Consider the following 17303-nt stretch of genomic DNA (forward strand, 5'->3'; position numbering starts at 1 on the left):
CTCTTTAAGTTAAAGCAACTGTTATGCAATTCAACTTTGGGGGTTATACCCAGGAATCCTGTTCATGTGGTTATAGTTGACTTCCTGGAAGGAAAAGTACCCAGTGCAGCAAGAAAACAAAAAGCAGATTAAGAGCAGGATTGTGGAAGGCAGATTCTAAGAGGGCCCCAATGTGGCTGCTTCCTGATGTTCCTGTCCTTGTGTGATCACTTCTCTTCGAGGGCAGGTGGAATATAGCGACTCACTCCTAAGGAAGAACACATGGCAAAATAATGGCATGTTACCCCTGAGACTCTGGTTTCCACACTTCTTCTTTCTTCCACTTGTTCACTGGCTCTGAGAATAGCCAGTTGCTATGCTGTGAGCATCCCTGTGGAGAAGCCCATGTGACAGAGAACTGAAAGAGGCATTCAGTACAACAGCCAGCAAAGGAACAAATCCTGCCAACAGCTGCAGGAGCCAGCTAGGCCCAGGTGCTCCCCCACTGAACTTTCAAATGGGGTGGAAACTTCAAATGAAACGACATTTTTACTGCAGCCTTAGGAGAGACTTTAAGGCAGATTCCTGGTCCCAGAAACTGTGAGATAATGAAAGTTTATTGTTTTAAGTGGCTAAATTCTGGGGTCATTTATCAGGCAGCAATATAGATAATTAATGAAGGGAGAGCCCCAATACCTGAGCCTCGTACATTTATTCATTCACTTAACATTTATATTTTGAGCACTGCTGAGATAAAATCATCCCAACAACAGGAAGAGTTCCCTGTCTTCTCAGAGTTTCATTCTAGACAACACTATGAGGGTATTCCAGAATAGGTAAACTGAGTTTTGGGCCAGACCTTGTTGGATAGCCAGTGTTCCACAGGAAGGCAGAGATGGGAGCAGACAGTCAAGGAGTGAAGGGAAGGCGGCAGGTGGGAAGTGGGGCTAGACCTCTGAGAGTCTGAAAGTTAGTGGAAAAGGCCTGAGGAAGAACAAGGCCCATTCAGGTTTCCTTTCTAGCTGGTTGCCAACAGCACCAGGGACTTTGAGGCAAAAGAGACCGTCCTCTGCCTGACCCTAATACTGTTCATCTAACTTGTTGATCCTGTCAGAGATGGAGATGCCGGGGGAAGAATTTCTTGCATTCGGCTCATTGTGTCATCGCTGAGGCCATTATTTTATTACTCCATTGTTCCTAAGCTCGAGTGAGCCACTCATCACTGAAAATGAAAGAGAAAATAAAACACATTTTCAGACACAGCATCCTGGGGATTTACAGCTCCTCATTTGTGCCCTAAAATTTTAGCTAAAATACTGTATTTCTCTCATGAAATGTGAGAAGAGAGAAGTTTTTGAGTCACAAGTATAAAACACCACTGGAAAACAGGACACAATAATGATTATCATGGGGATTTGAGTTCCTGTTACATGATAACTAACTGTGCATCTATATTATTAGCACCAGGATTTTCTATGGCTCTTTTCAGAGTCTGTGGGAAAGTTTTATAATGTTTACTCTCTTTCTTTTTTTTTTTTTTTTTTTTTTTTTTTTGGTACCAGGGAATGAATCCAGGGGTGCTTAACCATTGAGCCACATCACAGCCCTTTTTTATATTATTATCTAGAAACAAAGTCTCAATGAATCACTTAGGGCCTCACTGAGTTGATAAGGCTGGTTTTGAACTCGTGGTCCTCCTGCCTCAGGCTCCAGAGCCACTGGGATTACAGGCCTGAGACATTGCACCTGGCAAGATTTACTCTTAAAATAACCTTTATTTTAGAAATGAAACATTGGAAGAGAAGACCTAGGACACTTTCCAACTTCTGATAATGTTGTTTTCATTAATAGTACCCATTTTTAATGCCTTGAGTTATTTAAGTTAGACATTTCTGTGATGGAAGTTGTTATGGGCACAGTTGACTGGGTCCCCCTAAAATTTAGATGGTGAAATCCTAACTTCTAGTACCACAGAATATGATTGTATTTGGAAATAGGTACTGAAAATAAGAAATAATGGGTGGGTTCTTATCCAATGTGACCGGTGTCTTTATAAGGAGACTATAAACACAGACATATACAAAGGGAAGATCACTTGAAGACAACGAGATGTTTGGGTTTAAGTCTGGTTCAAAAGAAACCAACTTAACAATTGATCTTGGTCTTCTGGTTTCCCATCTGTGACAAAATAAAGTACTGTTGTTGAACCACACCATCTGTGGTATTTTGTTATGCAGCTTGGATAACCAATATAGAAAACTTCACAGTTTCACCAACAAAATAAAAGGAATTCATTCAATACTTTTCATCATCGTTTAAGAGTTAAATATATATAACTTCTGTAAACTGTTCGGTATTATTTTCTCACTTAAAAATAACTTTCTGTACCTGGGCACAGATTACATGCCTATAATCTCGACTCTGATTTAGAAGCTGAGGCAGGACTGAAAGTTTGAAGTTAGCCTCAGAACTCAGTGAGAGCCTGCCTCAAAATAAAATTTAAAAGGAGGGCTGAAGATGTTGCTCAGTGGTGGAACACACCTGGGTTCAATCCAGAGCAACACGCACACACATACAACTTCCTGTTAACTAAAAACATTCATGTTTGTCTCTGGAAGTTTGTCTTCATGTATATCAAGATACTGGTTGTCTTTCCATGTTTTAAATGTAGGATTTTATATCACATTTTATTAATTGTTTAATAAGAAGTCATACCCTTCTATTTTAAATAGTTTTCATCAAATATAAGTTTTGATTAGTAAATTTTCACTTGGTATTCAAGGGACTCTAAAAATGAATACTGTTCCAGATATGTTTTCAGTTTCTATAAAAATGTGCCTTATTTTCTTTGAAAATTACACACACATAAAAATGTTCACTTTCAAAAAAACCACCACCAACAACAACCAAAAAAAAAAAAAAAATCCATTGGAGATAAATTAGAAAACACACATGATTAAAGGAAGAAAATAAAAATGGCCCAATATCCTTCATTAGCTAATATGACAGTTTATCACCTAAGGTTTATGTTTGCAGATAGATACACTAGTGCTTCAAAATATTCTAATGATCATGGACTTTTCTCACATCGTTGTGACTTTCCAGTTGTTTAATTTCCATACACTTCAGTTTTGTCCCCTGTAAAACTAGGGATAATAAGAACTTCCTCTCTGGGGTTTTGTCAATTATGTGTAAGTACTGTATCTAAAGCACTTAAGTGCCTGGCTCACAGCAAGCAATGAAATGTCTGTATATATTTACATATCCATATTTTACTGCAGCAGGGTCAATCCACGTACTGTTTTGTGATGTTTTGTTTTCACTCTGGCATGTTGTGTTCGTAGTTATTTATCACATTCTGTTTTTATCACATATAAAAATGTCTCCTGGTCTTCACTGGAACAGTCTTTCTTTAAGCTTCATGGTGTAGAATGTCATGCAATTGTAAGACCCATCCTCTCTCTGCAGCCTCCTTTTGTTTGGAACAACTTCCAAAAGCACAGTTGGGGCTGAGAACTCACTCAAATTTGAGGCGTTGCCAGGCAATAAAGGGAAAATAGAGAGGTTCCTGCTGACTCTGCATCACAGCTGCCAAGGGCCTTGGTTAACTTATGGAAAACAAAACAAAACAAAATTGTGAAACAAAATTCTTTGGAGACCTCAAATGGTGGTGGCAGAATTAAGGTTTGCTCCTCTGGTATTTTAAGTAGAACATCCAAGGGTCATCTATACCACAAGCCCACATGTCTGAGTCAGAGGCAGGCTGCCACCCAGCAGGATAAACCAATAGGAGACTCCAGTCAGGTACCAAAGGATCCAGGAAGTCACCCCTCATGACCAATACCACCACGACCACCAAAAAGCATCCTCCACCACCTGAAACTTTGCATACTGAGTTTTCCTAAAACACAAAAACTCATGAGAGAATTTAAACCCAAAGTTCCCAGGATGAACGATTTTCAAGTCCTTTCTCAATGCAGATTTTTTTTTTTTTTTGATACCAGGGATTGAACCCAGGGGCCTTAGCCACTGAGCCACATCCCCAGCTCCCTTTCTTATTTTTAATTTTGAGACAGGGTCTTGCTAAGTTACTTAGAACTTTGCTAAATTGCCTTAGAGCCTTGCTAAATCGCTGAGGCTGGCCTCAAACGTGCAATCTTCCTGCTCAACCTCCTGAGCCCCTGAACCAATGCAGACTTTGATGGGGGAAGAAAACTGACTTGAGAGAGCACAGCACCTATGAATAAGGGAGACACCAACTCTAAAGAAGTAAAGCAATGATGGAGGAAGCTGGAGGATGAAGCTTTAAACCTTCACAGTTAAGTTCCATTTACCTTCAAGCATTCAAGGGCCAGTGCAGCGGTGTGGGGTGATGTGATTGCAGTCAAGGTCATTTATGGACCCGTCTCTATCATGAGAAGAAAACTACATCCTAAAAGGGCATCAGGATATCTCCCAAAGAGATGGAGGGTAAGGCGGCCTACATACAGAAAAAACTGCCTTTATCCCGTGGCACTTAACAGTGGAGCCTTGGGCTCCACAGAGAGACATAAGACCGCTAGGTGTGGTGGCACATTCCTATAACCCCAGCAACTGGGGAGGCTGAGGCAGGAAGGTCAAAAATTTAAGGCCAGCCTCAGCAACTTAGTGAGACCCTCAGCAACGTAGTGAGACCTTGTTTGAAAGTTAAAAATAAAAGAACTGGGGATATAACTCAGTGTTAAAGCAAAACTCAGTGTTAAAGGAAAAGGACACAGGCAGGGAACTGCCACCTGTCAGCAGCAGTTCTTTCTTCCAGTGGTTCCATTATCACATCAAATCAATTCAATAAATACTTGCCAGGCATCTTCTATGTAAAGGATATTGCATTTGCCCCTTGGAGGCCTCTGCAGGCAGCTGGAAGTTCTTTTCAGGCAACAGCTATCAGAGGACTTTAGCCCTGGGAGTTTTGAGGAAGCCGGCAACAGAGAGATTAGAGGATCCCAACCCCCATACTCAAAGGGTCAACTGCTTTGCCCTCCTACACCAAAAGGAAAGGAACACACGATGGCACAGGCCAGTCCTCTTTGGACGCTCCGACTTTAAGTTTTTCTGTTTTTCGAAGACAAAGAGACTCTCCAATCAGGATAAACACTTCAACATGGATCTTTGAATAGCCTGGGCAACAGATGAGACTGTTTATTTCATAAGAGATTTTGTGGAACAATATGTTCAGAAAGGTTGGTCAGTGGCAAGATATTGCTACAGTTGCTTATGCCCATTTTAATACTTTGCTTTCTGCTCATTTTTCTACAAAAAACACAATTCTGTAACCACAGAATGTTATCAGCATAAACTTTATACCAAAGATGACCCCAGTAAAATCCCTAAGGATGTAATTCCTAGAGCATTACTTACAATTACAACTAAGCAATATCTCTGTGTTTTTTGCAGTGTTCCAAAAGAACAAGAGCCTACCCCCAGAGATCCTAACTCCAAGATTTTAATTAATCTTGGAGGGGGTTCAATTTTTAAAGGCATCAGAGAAGATTCTGTTTTGTAAACAAAGTTCAGAATCTGCTCTACACCAGATTGTAGAATCTGGGATAACCAGGTAAAGTATGAGGGTACTCTCTCCCACAAATGCAATTTTTTGGGTTAATTAATTGAAATGGCCTGTGTCAGGATCCCCAAGACCATCCCCATATTCAGAGATTTTCTAAAAGGATTCCGAGGACTCAGCATATAGTGGGACTCATAGCTCAGATCTATTACAGTGATTTAATACAATTACACACAATCAGAGTGTAATGGGAAAAGACACAGGCAGAATCTAGAGAAATGCATGCACAGGCTCCTGCACTCTCTTCTTCAGTGAAAGGATGCACTCAAATGCACTACTTTCTCCAGCAATGAAAATGCAGTCACATATGTGCAGTGCTTCTACCCAGGAAATCCCACCAGAGACTCAGGGTTCAACATTTTTATTCGGGGCTGATCATATCCGCTGTCTGCCTAGCATGTGCCAAAATTCCAGACGCCCAGAAGGAAAATGAGTATTTAACATAAATCACTTTGCTTGTGCAAACAGTCTAGGCGCACAGAACCACTCTTATCACACCCAGCCTTGCAAGCAGACCCTTCCAAAGACAGCAGCGGCAGGCACACGTCCCAGAACAGATGGTGATCATCAGTCAGCTAAGCCAATAAGTTCACTCTCAGGAATTTGACTTGGGAAATACGAAGAGCCTCAGGCAACTGTTTTTGAGAGAAATGACCACACACAAAGAGAAGCAAAGATTAAGAACATGGTTGTGTCACATCAACGGCAATACTCAAAGAAAACAAACTCCAGTGGTGAGAATTCAGTAAGATAACGGCTTTTAAGGTTCTGTTAGTTCTCCTGCTTCCCAAGTACTGAAATCTATTCTCCTAACTGTTCCTGGTTTTCCATGAATTTCCTCTATAAACCATTTTTTTCTGCTTTATATGCCTCAATCAGTCAGCTATAGTGAGTCTTTATCCCTTTGAACTGAAAGAACTAACATGCACGGGCATCAGGACACCAATCCAAGAAGTAGGCAGGAAAAAACTCCCAACAACCTCAAAGAAGAGGAAAAGAGGGATTTGACCTTGTCTCGCAGATGTGGCTTCCTGAAGTGTCAACCATCACTCTCAGAACATTCAGCCTGCCACGCTTATTGGACCTTTGGCTAAATTAGGTGATAATCTGCAGAAATGACTGAAAGTTGGATCAATTGAATAATTTGTCCCTGTGGGTCAGATTTTTCTGTTGATTCTTCAATTGAACAACTTTCCCCTTCTCCATGAGCCAAATTCCCCATGAGAGGGAAATATGGGTTTCTGGTACCATAGATACTAGCTATCAACCAGCTATTGGCTATTAGGAAATTGTGGTTGTTCTGTTTTGCCCAATCCTTGCTGTTTACTTTGTGGTGCATAGTCCAGGCTGTTCACCATTTCCTTCAATTCATGGGCTCCATATGATAACATCCAGCCAGCTCAACATGCTCACGTTAGCAATAAGAATCCCAACTTCTGGTTCATGTCACCTCCTGGTGTACATACCCAAAACGCTGAAACTCAGTTCGAACAAACGAAAAGCAAAGTGGACAACTATGACAAGAGTTTGCTGTGGTATGTTGGACTCATACTTGGCCAAATTTATGTGACTTAATCAACTTTGACATAACGCTTTCAGTTCTTACTTCATATCTCAGAATGATTTTCTGTTAGCTAATATGTTTTCTTTTTAATTTTATTTTTTTTATTGTAAACAAATGGGATACATGTTATTTCTCTATTTGTACATGGAGTCAAGGCATACCATTTGTGTAATCATAAATTTACATAGGGTAATGTTGTTTGATTCATTCTGTTATTTTTTCCCTTCCCCCCCTACCCTCCCACCCCTCTTTTCCCTCTATACAGTCCTTCCTTCCTCCATTCTTGCCACCCTCCCTAACCCTAACTCTAACCCTAACACTAACCCCTCCCACCCCCCATTATGTGTCATCATCTGCTTATCAGCAAGATCATTTGTCCTTTGGTTTTTTGAGATTGGCTTATCTCACTTAACATGATATTCTCCAATTTCATCCATTTTCCTGCAAATGCCATAATTTTATCATTCTTTATGGTGGAGTAATATTCCATTGTATATATATGCCACAGTTTCTTTATCCATTCATCAATTGAAGGACATCTAGGTTGGTTCCACAATCTGGCTATGGTGAATTGAGCAGCAATGTAATATAATGTTTTGACTTCAGATTTTAGTGTGTGTTAGTAACAATATCCAGGGACAAATCTTTCAAACAAATACATCTGAGAGACAAATTATTTAATTGAAATGAAGAGTTTTGGTCATAAAGTTCAAGGAGATTTCATTCGTATGGCCCTATGATACAAAACAAATTATTGAGAGTTGTGTAAGATGATTAGTTGTGCTGGGCATGGTGGCACACTCCTGTAATCCCAGCAGCTCAGGAGGCTGAGGCAGGAGGGTCATGAGTTCAAAGCCAACCTCAGCAACTTAGTGATGCCCTAAGTAACTCAGTGAGACCCTGTCTCTAAATAAAAAAATAAATAAAAAAGACCGGGGATGTGGCTCAGTGGTTAAATGCCTCTGGATTCACTCCCTACTACAAAAAAAAAAAAAAAAAAAAAAGATATGTTTAGGTACATGCAATATGTCTGCTTATATCTTGGTCTCACTCATGCCATGTTTACACGGCTGTATCTATGAATTTTTAAAAAACAACTTTTTTTTTTTTTTTAGAGAGAGAGTGTCTTGCCCAGGCTGGTCTCATACTCCTGGACTCTAGCAATCCTCCCAACTCTGCCAGGAGTGCTGGGAGGCACCTGCCCACACCTTGTATCAAAATCTTTTTAAACAGTGAAATAATCACATAAATCTTCAGATGCTGTAGAATGCAAGCTGTTAGGCTGAAGGGTTAAGTCCTTCCTTTATCACTGCCTTATTCTTCTCCATGCTTCAGCCTGCTTTTCCAGTGCTCACACCCTCCATCAACATTACATGCTCTTCCCACTATGGTGGCTGCTGATTTAAATAAAGGGTAGACTCTTAAAATGGGAAAAGACATTCAAATCTCTCAATTTAAATACAAAGAACTCGAGGCTCAGCAATATGTTAAACATATCCAATATGTCTCATAGCTAGCTAGAATCAGAACTCGAACCTCTAGACTACCAAGCTAGATTTTTGTTTTTGTCCTTATTTTTTCGTTTTGCTTTTTAACCAATCTGGACTCTTCATCTTGGTCTTTTCTTAGCAACAAAATTCAGGCTCCAACCCCTGTGTCTAACTGTTGACTCTCATTAAAGTTTTTCTTTTCTACAGTCTGTTGTCATTCTCAGAAAACATTAACATACGTGAAGCTGTGGATTTGTGATTGTGCAATAAATAAATAATGCAACATTCTCAAATTTGCTAATGTTTGCAGAGTAAGATCACATGTTTCTAAAAAACAGGAAATTATGCTCAAAATTTGTACTTTTGAATCTCATAAGTCAGCAAAATGTGCTGTTCGCTATAGTTATTTAAAAGATGATTTAATTTTTGCTCAATTATAGATACATATCAGTTAACAGTATTCAATTTAAAGAAGTTCAATATTACCTATTTAACCTCTTCAGGAAAAGTTAGGCATCAGCTAATCTATCAGTAATCAATGGAGAAGAACTAAGCTAAATATTAATGGAATCAAAACACTGTTTCAGGTTTGGGTTTGGTAGAGGGGAGCAAAATAATACAAACCAAGAAGCTCTCAGAGCATTTAATGTGCAAAAATACATTAATAATGTGCAGGAGGATATTTAAAACAATATACATTAGATCATACAATAAATCTTGCAATGCCAAGAGAAATTGAGGATGAGAGAGATTAGTAGAGATAAGGCTGGTTCAATTAATATTTTATTACTAGGCACTTGTGCTTGGAAATAGAAAAGAACATTTTTACCCTGAGGTCTATTTGGAACAGCAAACCAGCCTGGTATCCATCTGATTTTTATCTCTTACTCTTCCATCTATACAATGAATATTTACTGAGCATGTCCTTATATGTCTAACACTTTGCTGAGCCTTGCAGAGGATCCCATCTGAGGCACACTATTTAAATTCTTGAGGCCTATTTTCTCATCAGTGAAATATGAAATATAAACCAGATAACATTAGGTCCCATCTAGTTCTCACTTTTCGTGAGTCTAATCTCCTCCAAGACTGAAAGACAATTCCTATCAAATTCATACAACCTATTTTCAGCAACAAAATTTTTACACATAGACTATTTAAGTAGGAATAAACAATATCTAGTTTTCAGGGATTTTATTTTATCTTGTTTATCTCCTAACATGGAGAAAATTTTAGCCCATTTCTCAGTAACAGTGGCTCAGTCATACACCTAGTGAGGTGGAAGCACATCCCTTAGAGTGGAGTATCAAAATGGCAGTGGGGAGTCACATAGGTTTGAAATAGTCTCACAGGTGATTCAGACCAAAGCCCCTCCTCAATAGAGTGACTGTCACCTCTTTACCCAATTGAGAATCATTAGATTAAATGCTCAGATGAGTGTAACAGTTGAAGGAGAGAATAGTTAGCAGAAATGGTAAAAATAGAAAACCTTTCTTCTTTCATTCAAAATAAGTTTAAATATCTATTATTTCTAGTTATTGCACTAGATGCTAAGGATTAAAAACAAACAAATCTGAGTCCCAGCCCTTAAGGGATGTTATAGCTTGGATCTGGAATGTTCCCCAAATGCTCCCACATTGAAGGCTTGGCCCCCACTGCAGCATTGTTCAGAGGTGGGACTTTTAGGGAAGTGACTAGGTAATGAGGGCTCTAAGTCTTCTCAACAGATTAATCCATTAATGGGTTTATAATTTAATGAACTATTAGGAGGCAGAGGAAACTGTAGGAGGCAGGCATAGTAGAAAAAGGTGGATCACTGGGGTCATGTCTTTGAAGGACATATTTTGTCCCCAATCACACATACACACACATACACACACACACACACACACACACACACACACACCTCTCTCTCTCTCTCTCTCTCTCTCTCTCTCTCTCTCTCTTCCCACCCTTCTGCCCCTACTTGCTTCCTGGCCACCAAGCATTGAGCAGCTCTGCTCCATCACTATGCTCTCTGCCCTGAGGTTCTGTCTTACAATGGGGCCAAGTGACTATGAACTGAGTCCTCTGAGACCATGAGCCAAAATAAATCTTTCCTTGCTTTAAGTTGATTTTCTCAGGTACGTGGTCACAGGACAGAAATCTGAATGACATGGGGGCTTACAGACTTGTAGTCTAGATTACCCACAGGACACAATGTGATACAAATATCATAAAAACTTACCTGAACCAGCTTAAACACTAGGTGTTTTCATTGAATGATGTAATTAGACACCTAAAAGTAAAGCAGGCATCAAAGTTAGCTTAATGTAGCAGCAGCAATTAGTTTCAGAGAACCTCTACTTCAAGTCCCAGTTCCCCACTTACTAACAATATAACTTGAGGAAGTTGTTCAATTTCTGCAAGTCTTAAGTTCAACATCTGTAAATAAAATAGGGATAATAATTGTCCCTGCTACATACTGTTGTAAGGATTAATTGGGACAGTGGTAATAAAGCACTTGCTCAGTGCCTCACTTATAGTAAGAGCTCAAAACAGTGATTATAATCATTATTATCATAATTAAGGGATTAACTATGTTCAATAATAATAAGATTGGAGGGTATAAGGGATTAAACTCAGGGGTGCTCTATCACTGAACTATATCCCCAATCTATTTTTATTTTTTAATTTGAGACAGGGTTTCTTTAAGTTGTTTAGGGCCTTGCTAAGTTGCTGAGGCTGACGTCCTGCCTCAGCCTCCAAAATTGCTAGGATTCAGGTATAAGCCACTTGTCTGACAATATGATTTTTTTTTTTTTTTTTTAGAATTTGACAACACACAGTCTGGGCATGGTGGTGCACACTTGTAATTCCATAAATTGGGGAGGTTGAGGCAGAAGAATCATAAGTTCAAGGCCAGCCTAAGCAACTTAGAGACCTTGTCAAAATTAAAAAAAAAAAAAAAAAGGAACGGAGCTCAGAAGTAGAACACTTCTGGGTTCAATTCTCAAGACAAAAAAAAAAAAAAGAATTTTATAATGCACAGAACATACAACAGAGCTTGTGAAGATTTTTAAAAAATGGTTTAAAAGTGATCAGAGATAATTTGCAGAATGTGATAGAAAACTTTTTTAAAAAACTAAAGGTTGGCTAAGGAAGAAAAAGAAAATAAAAGGACAAATTTTTTGTGAAGAGTCAAACAGCAAATATATTAGTCTCTGCAGGTCACCTGGCATCTATTACAACTCTACAACTCTACCATTGTAGCATGAAAGTAGCTACACACTACACATAATTGTGTTGTGTCCATGTTTCAACAAAATATTATTTACATAACATGGTTTGCTGACCCCTCCAAACAAAAGAAGAAAAAGACACAGGAAAAATCCCATCAAAAAGAAACACAATAAGATGGCAGAAATTCTGAATACATTTATAATTACAACAACTGTAATTCATCAAACTTGCTGGTAAAACATACAGTAATTCACCAACTGGACAAAACAAAATCCAACTGTGTGCTGGTCATGAGACACAGAGTAAATGATAATCATGTTAGAAACGTTTACATAAAAAGGAGGAGATACATTAGGCCAAGAAAATACTAACTAAAATAATTATATTAGTAGAAGACAAAATCATTATTAAGGCAAAATGTATTGAGATAAAGATATACTAATCTTGAACTATACGCACTTAACAACATAGCCTAAAATACATAAAACAAAACTGACAGACTTGGTGAAAAACATAACAATAACTCTATACTCAGACATTTCTTTCAGAAATGTATTAAGAGAACAAAAACCTACTGATCAGAAGATTTCTAACACGAAGTTAACAAACTTGATTTGATCAATATACAGAAGTCTGGGCTCCGGGTGGCTGCTCAGAGGAGGAGGCGAGTGGTGAGTTGTTTGGACTCAAAGGGACCGCTCCTGAACACTGGGGGGCTGCCAGGAGGAGGAGGAGGAGGAACAGGGTGGGTCACTTGGACTCGGAGTGACTGCCTAGGGCTACGGGCAGTTGGCAGGAGGAGGAGACGCGAAGTGAGTTCCTTGGACTCCAGGTGACTGTGTCGGAACACCGGGCAACTGTCCAGAGGAAGAGGCGTGTGGCAGGTTGCTGGAACTCGGAACGACTGTACAGGGCTCCAGGTGACTGCTCAGAGGAGGGGCCACATAGCCAGGCGATTAGGTGCAGAGCAGGATCCCAGGACCTAGGTGGCTTCTTAGTGGAAGAGCCACACAGAGACACGCTTAGGGCGGAGCGAAATTTCCAGGACTGCGGGCAGATTCTCTGAGGACAGGCAACCTAAGGAAACTCGTCTGCGAAGGGTGAGGCTCCCAGGCTCAGGAGGTAGGTCCAGGCCCCTGGGAACGTTGCAGAGGAAGGCAGCCCAGCCCAGGTGGTAGTTGTAGATTGAGGGGAACCTCTAGGAGGGGAACTGACCAACGAGACCTCCCCACCGGGTGAGTATTCCCCGCCTGGTGAGGTTTTCCCACAAGGACGGTAAAACCAGAGACACAGGCACAAACAGGTCTTGCCTCAGCCCGCAGCCTAGTTCCCCTTTGGATGACCATTGGTCAACAAGTGGAGGCACCTCTGCCCACTAGCAGGGAATATACTCCACCTGAAGGTCACCACCCCTAGAGAGGCAGCTTCCTTGTGGAGCACCACATTATCAACTTCCTCCAAGACTTCAGGATACTGAAGGATAAGAGGGGATATATTAGCAATCTTCAGGGACATTATAAGTCAATAGAGGAAATCTATTTAGCAGTCCACTGATACCTGAACAATATGAGAAAACACGGGAAGAAAATGCCCCAAACAAATCTAGATGTTCCATCAATAAAATTCAATGACAGCATGGCAGAAGAAATGACAGAAAGGGAGTTCAGAATGTACATAATTAAAATGATCAGGGAAGCAAATGATGAGATGAAAGAACAAATGCAGGCATTGAATGATGTGATGAAAGAGCAAATGCAGGCATTGAATGATCACACCAATTGACAGTTAAAAGAGCAAATACAGGAAGCAAAAGACCATTTCAATAAAGAGTTAGAGGTATTGAAAAAAAACCAAACAGAAATCCTTGAAATGAAGGAAACAATAAACCAAATTAAGAACTCCATAGAAAGCATAACCAATAGGATAGAACACCTGGAAGACAGAACCTCAGATATTGAAGAAAAATATTTAACCTTGAAAGCAAAGTTGAACAAACAGAGAAGATGGTAAGAAATCATGAACACAATCTCCAAGAACTATGGGATATCATGAAAAGGCCAAGTTTAATAATTATTGGGATTGAGGAAGGCTTAGAAAACAAAACAAAGGAATGAACAGTCTATTCAATGAAATAATATCAGGAAATTTCCCAAATCTGAAGAATGAAATGGAGAATCAAGTTCAAGAGGCTTATACGATTCCAAATACACAAAATTACAACAGACCCACACCAAGGCACATTATAATGAAAATACCTAACATACAAAATAAAGACAGAATTTTAAAGGCTGTGAGAGAAAAGAACCAAATTACATTCAGGAGGAAACCAATACGGATATCAGCAGATTTTTCAATCCAGACCCTAAAAGCTAGAAGGGCCTGGAACAACATTTTTCAAGCTCTAAAAGAAAATGGATGCCAACCAAGAATCTTATACCCGGCAAAACTTATCTTCAAATTTGACGATGAAATAAAATCCTTCCATGATAAACAAAAGCTAAAAGAATTTACAAAAAGAAAGCCAGCATTACAGAACATTCTCAGCAAAATATTCCATGAGGAAGAGATGAAAAACAAAGAAGCATATCAGCAAAGGGAGGAGCTATCCTAAAGGAATAGCCAAATAAAGGAGGAACAATGTCATGTCAAAATAAATAAATAAATAAATAAATAAAATAAAATAAAATAAAATAAATGAACCAAATGACCGGGAATACAAATCATATCTCAGTAATAACCCTGAATGTTAATGGCCTGAATTCATCAATCAAAAGACATAGACTGGCAGATTGGATTAAAAAGAAAGATCCAACAATATGTTGCCTGCAAGAGACTCACCTCATAGAAAGAGATACCCATAGACCAAAGGTGAAAGGATGTGGAAAAACATACCATGCACATGGGCTCAGCAAAAAAGCTGGAGTATCCATCCTCATTTCAGATAATGTGGAATTCAAGCCGAAGTTAGTCAGAAGGGATAAAGAAGGACATTTCATACTGCTTAAGGGAAGCATAAATCAGCAAGATATAACAATCATAAACATCTATGCCCCAAACAGTGGCTCATCCATGTATGTCAAACAAATCCTTCTCAATTTTAGAAACCAAATAGACCATAACACAATAATACTAGGTGATTTTAACACGCCTCTCTCACCACTGGACAGATCTTCCAAAAAAAATTGAACAAAGAAACCATAGATCTCAATAACACAATCAATAATTTAGACTTAACAGACATTTATAGAATATACCATCCAACCAAGAGCGAATACACTTTCTTCTCAGCAGCACATGGATCCTTCTCTAAAATAGACCATATATTATGCCACAAAGCTAATGTTAGCAAATACAAGAAGATAGAGACACTACCTTGTATTCTATCAGATCATAATGGATTGAAGTTAGAAATGAATGAAAGAGTAAAAAACAGAAACTACTCCAATACCTGGAGATTAAACAATATGCTATTATATGATGAATGGATAACAGAAAATATTAGGAAGGAAATTAAAAATTCTTAGAGGTAAATGAGAACAAAGAACCATCATATCAAAATCCCTGGGACACTATGAAAGCAGTACTTAGAGGAAAATTTATTTCATGGAGCGCAATTAATAAAAGAAGTAAAACTCAACAAATAAACAACCTAACACTACAGCTCAAAGCTCTAGAAAAAGAAGAACAGACCAACACCAAAAGTAGTAGAAGACAGGAAATAGTTAAACTCAGAGCTGACATCATCGAAATTGAAACAAAAGAAACAATACAAAAAATTGACAAAATAAATAGTTGGTTCTTCGAAAAAATAAACAAAATTGATAAACCTTTAGCCACACTAACAATGAGAAGACGAGAGAAAATCCAAATCACCAAAATTCGGAATGAACAAGGAAATATCAAAACAGACACGACTGAAATACAAAACATAATTAGAAGCTATTTTGAAAATCTATACTCCAATAAAATAGAAAATTTCGAAGACATCAACAGGTTTCTAGAGACATAGGAATTGCCTAAACTGAATGAGGAGGACATACACAATTTAAATAGACCAATTTCAAGTAATGAAATAGAAAAAGTCATCAAAAGTCTACCAACAAAGAAAAGGCCGGACCAGATGGGTTCTCAGCTGAGTTCTACAAAACCTTTACAGAAGAGCTCATTCCAATACTTCTCAAAGTATTCCATAAAATAGAAGAGGAGGGAACCCTCCCAAACTCATTCTATGAAGCCAATATCACCCTGATAACTAAACCAGACAGAGACACATCGAGGAAAGAAAATTTCAGACCAATATCCTGAATGAACATCGATGCAAAAATTCTCAACAAAATTTTAGTGAATCGCATACAAAAACATATTAAAAAGATAGTGCACCATGATCAAGTGGGTTTCATCCCAGGGATGCAAGGTTGGTTCAACATCAAAAAATCAATAAATGTCATTCACCATATCAATAGACTTAAAGTCAAGAATCACATGATTATTTTGATAGATGCAGAAAAAGCATTTGATAAAATACAGCACCCCTTCACGCTCAAAACACTAGAAAAAATAGGGATAGTGGGAACATTCCTTAACATTTTAAAGGCCATCTATGCTAAGCCCATGGCTAATATCATTCTAAATGGTGAAAAACTGAAAGCATCCCCCCTAAAAACTGGAACAAGGCAGGGATGCCCTCTTTCACCACTTCTTTTCAATATCGTCCTTGAAACTCTAGCCAGAGCAATTAGACAGACCAAAGAAATTAAAGGGATATGAATAGGAAAAGAAGAACTCAAACTATCCCTATTTGCTGATGATATGATGGTATACTTAGAGGAACCAAGAAATTCCACCAGAAAACTTTTAGAACTCATAAGTGAATTCAGTAAAGTAGTGGGATATAAGATCAATGCACATAAATCTAATGCATTTTTATACATGAGTGATGAATCTTCAGAAAGAGAAATTAGGAAAACTACCCCATTCACAATAGCATTGAAAAAAATAAAATACTTGGGAATCAATCTTACAAAAGAGGTGAAAGACCTCTACAATGAGAACTACAGAACACTAAAGAAAGAAATTAAAGAAAACCTTAGAAGATGGAAAGATCTCCCATGTTCTTGGATAGGAAGAATTAATATTGTCAAAATGGCCATACTACCAAAAGTACTATACAGATTCAATGTAGTAGAGTTGAAGATCTCTACTACAAAGCAATAGTAACAAAAACGGCATGGTATTGGTACCAAAATAGAAAGGTAGATCAATGGTACAGAATAGAGGACATGGACACAAACCCAAATAAATACAATTTTCTCATACTAGACAAAGGGGCCAAAAATATGCAATGGAGAAAAGATAGCCTCTTCAACAAATGGTGCTGGGAGAATTGGAAATCCATATGCAAAAGAATGAAACTAAACCCATATCTCTCACCATGCACGAAACTCAA

General features: G+C 38.7%; 1 long non-coding RNA gene across 4 annotated transcripts in view; it reads right to left on the reverse strand.

The window, feature by feature from the left end:
- Positions 1-281: 281 nt before the first annotated feature.
- Positions 282-17303, reverse strand: part of LOC124986963 (uncharacterized) — a 32871-nt gene continuing 15849 nt past the window's right edge. For 3 of the 4 annotated variants that reach the window (XR_007109121.1, XR_007109122.1, XR_007109123.1), the window contains 2 exons: positions 10863-10913; positions 282-1201 (listed from right to left, as the gene is read on the reverse strand). This is a non-coding gene — a long non-coding RNA (uncharacterized LOC124986963). Of the gene's footprint in view, positions 1202-10862; positions 10914-12432; positions 12540-17303 lie in introns of those variants that run through there. The other variant, XR_007109125.1, reaches the window with a different exon arrangement.

Source organism: Sciurus carolinensis, chromosome 6 (assembly GCF_902686445.1).
Source record: "Sciurus carolinensis chromosome 6, mSciCar1.2, whole genome shotgun sequence".
Taxonomy (NCBI): Eukaryota; Metazoa; Chordata; class Mammalia; order Rodentia; family Sciuridae; genus Sciurus; species Sciurus carolinensis.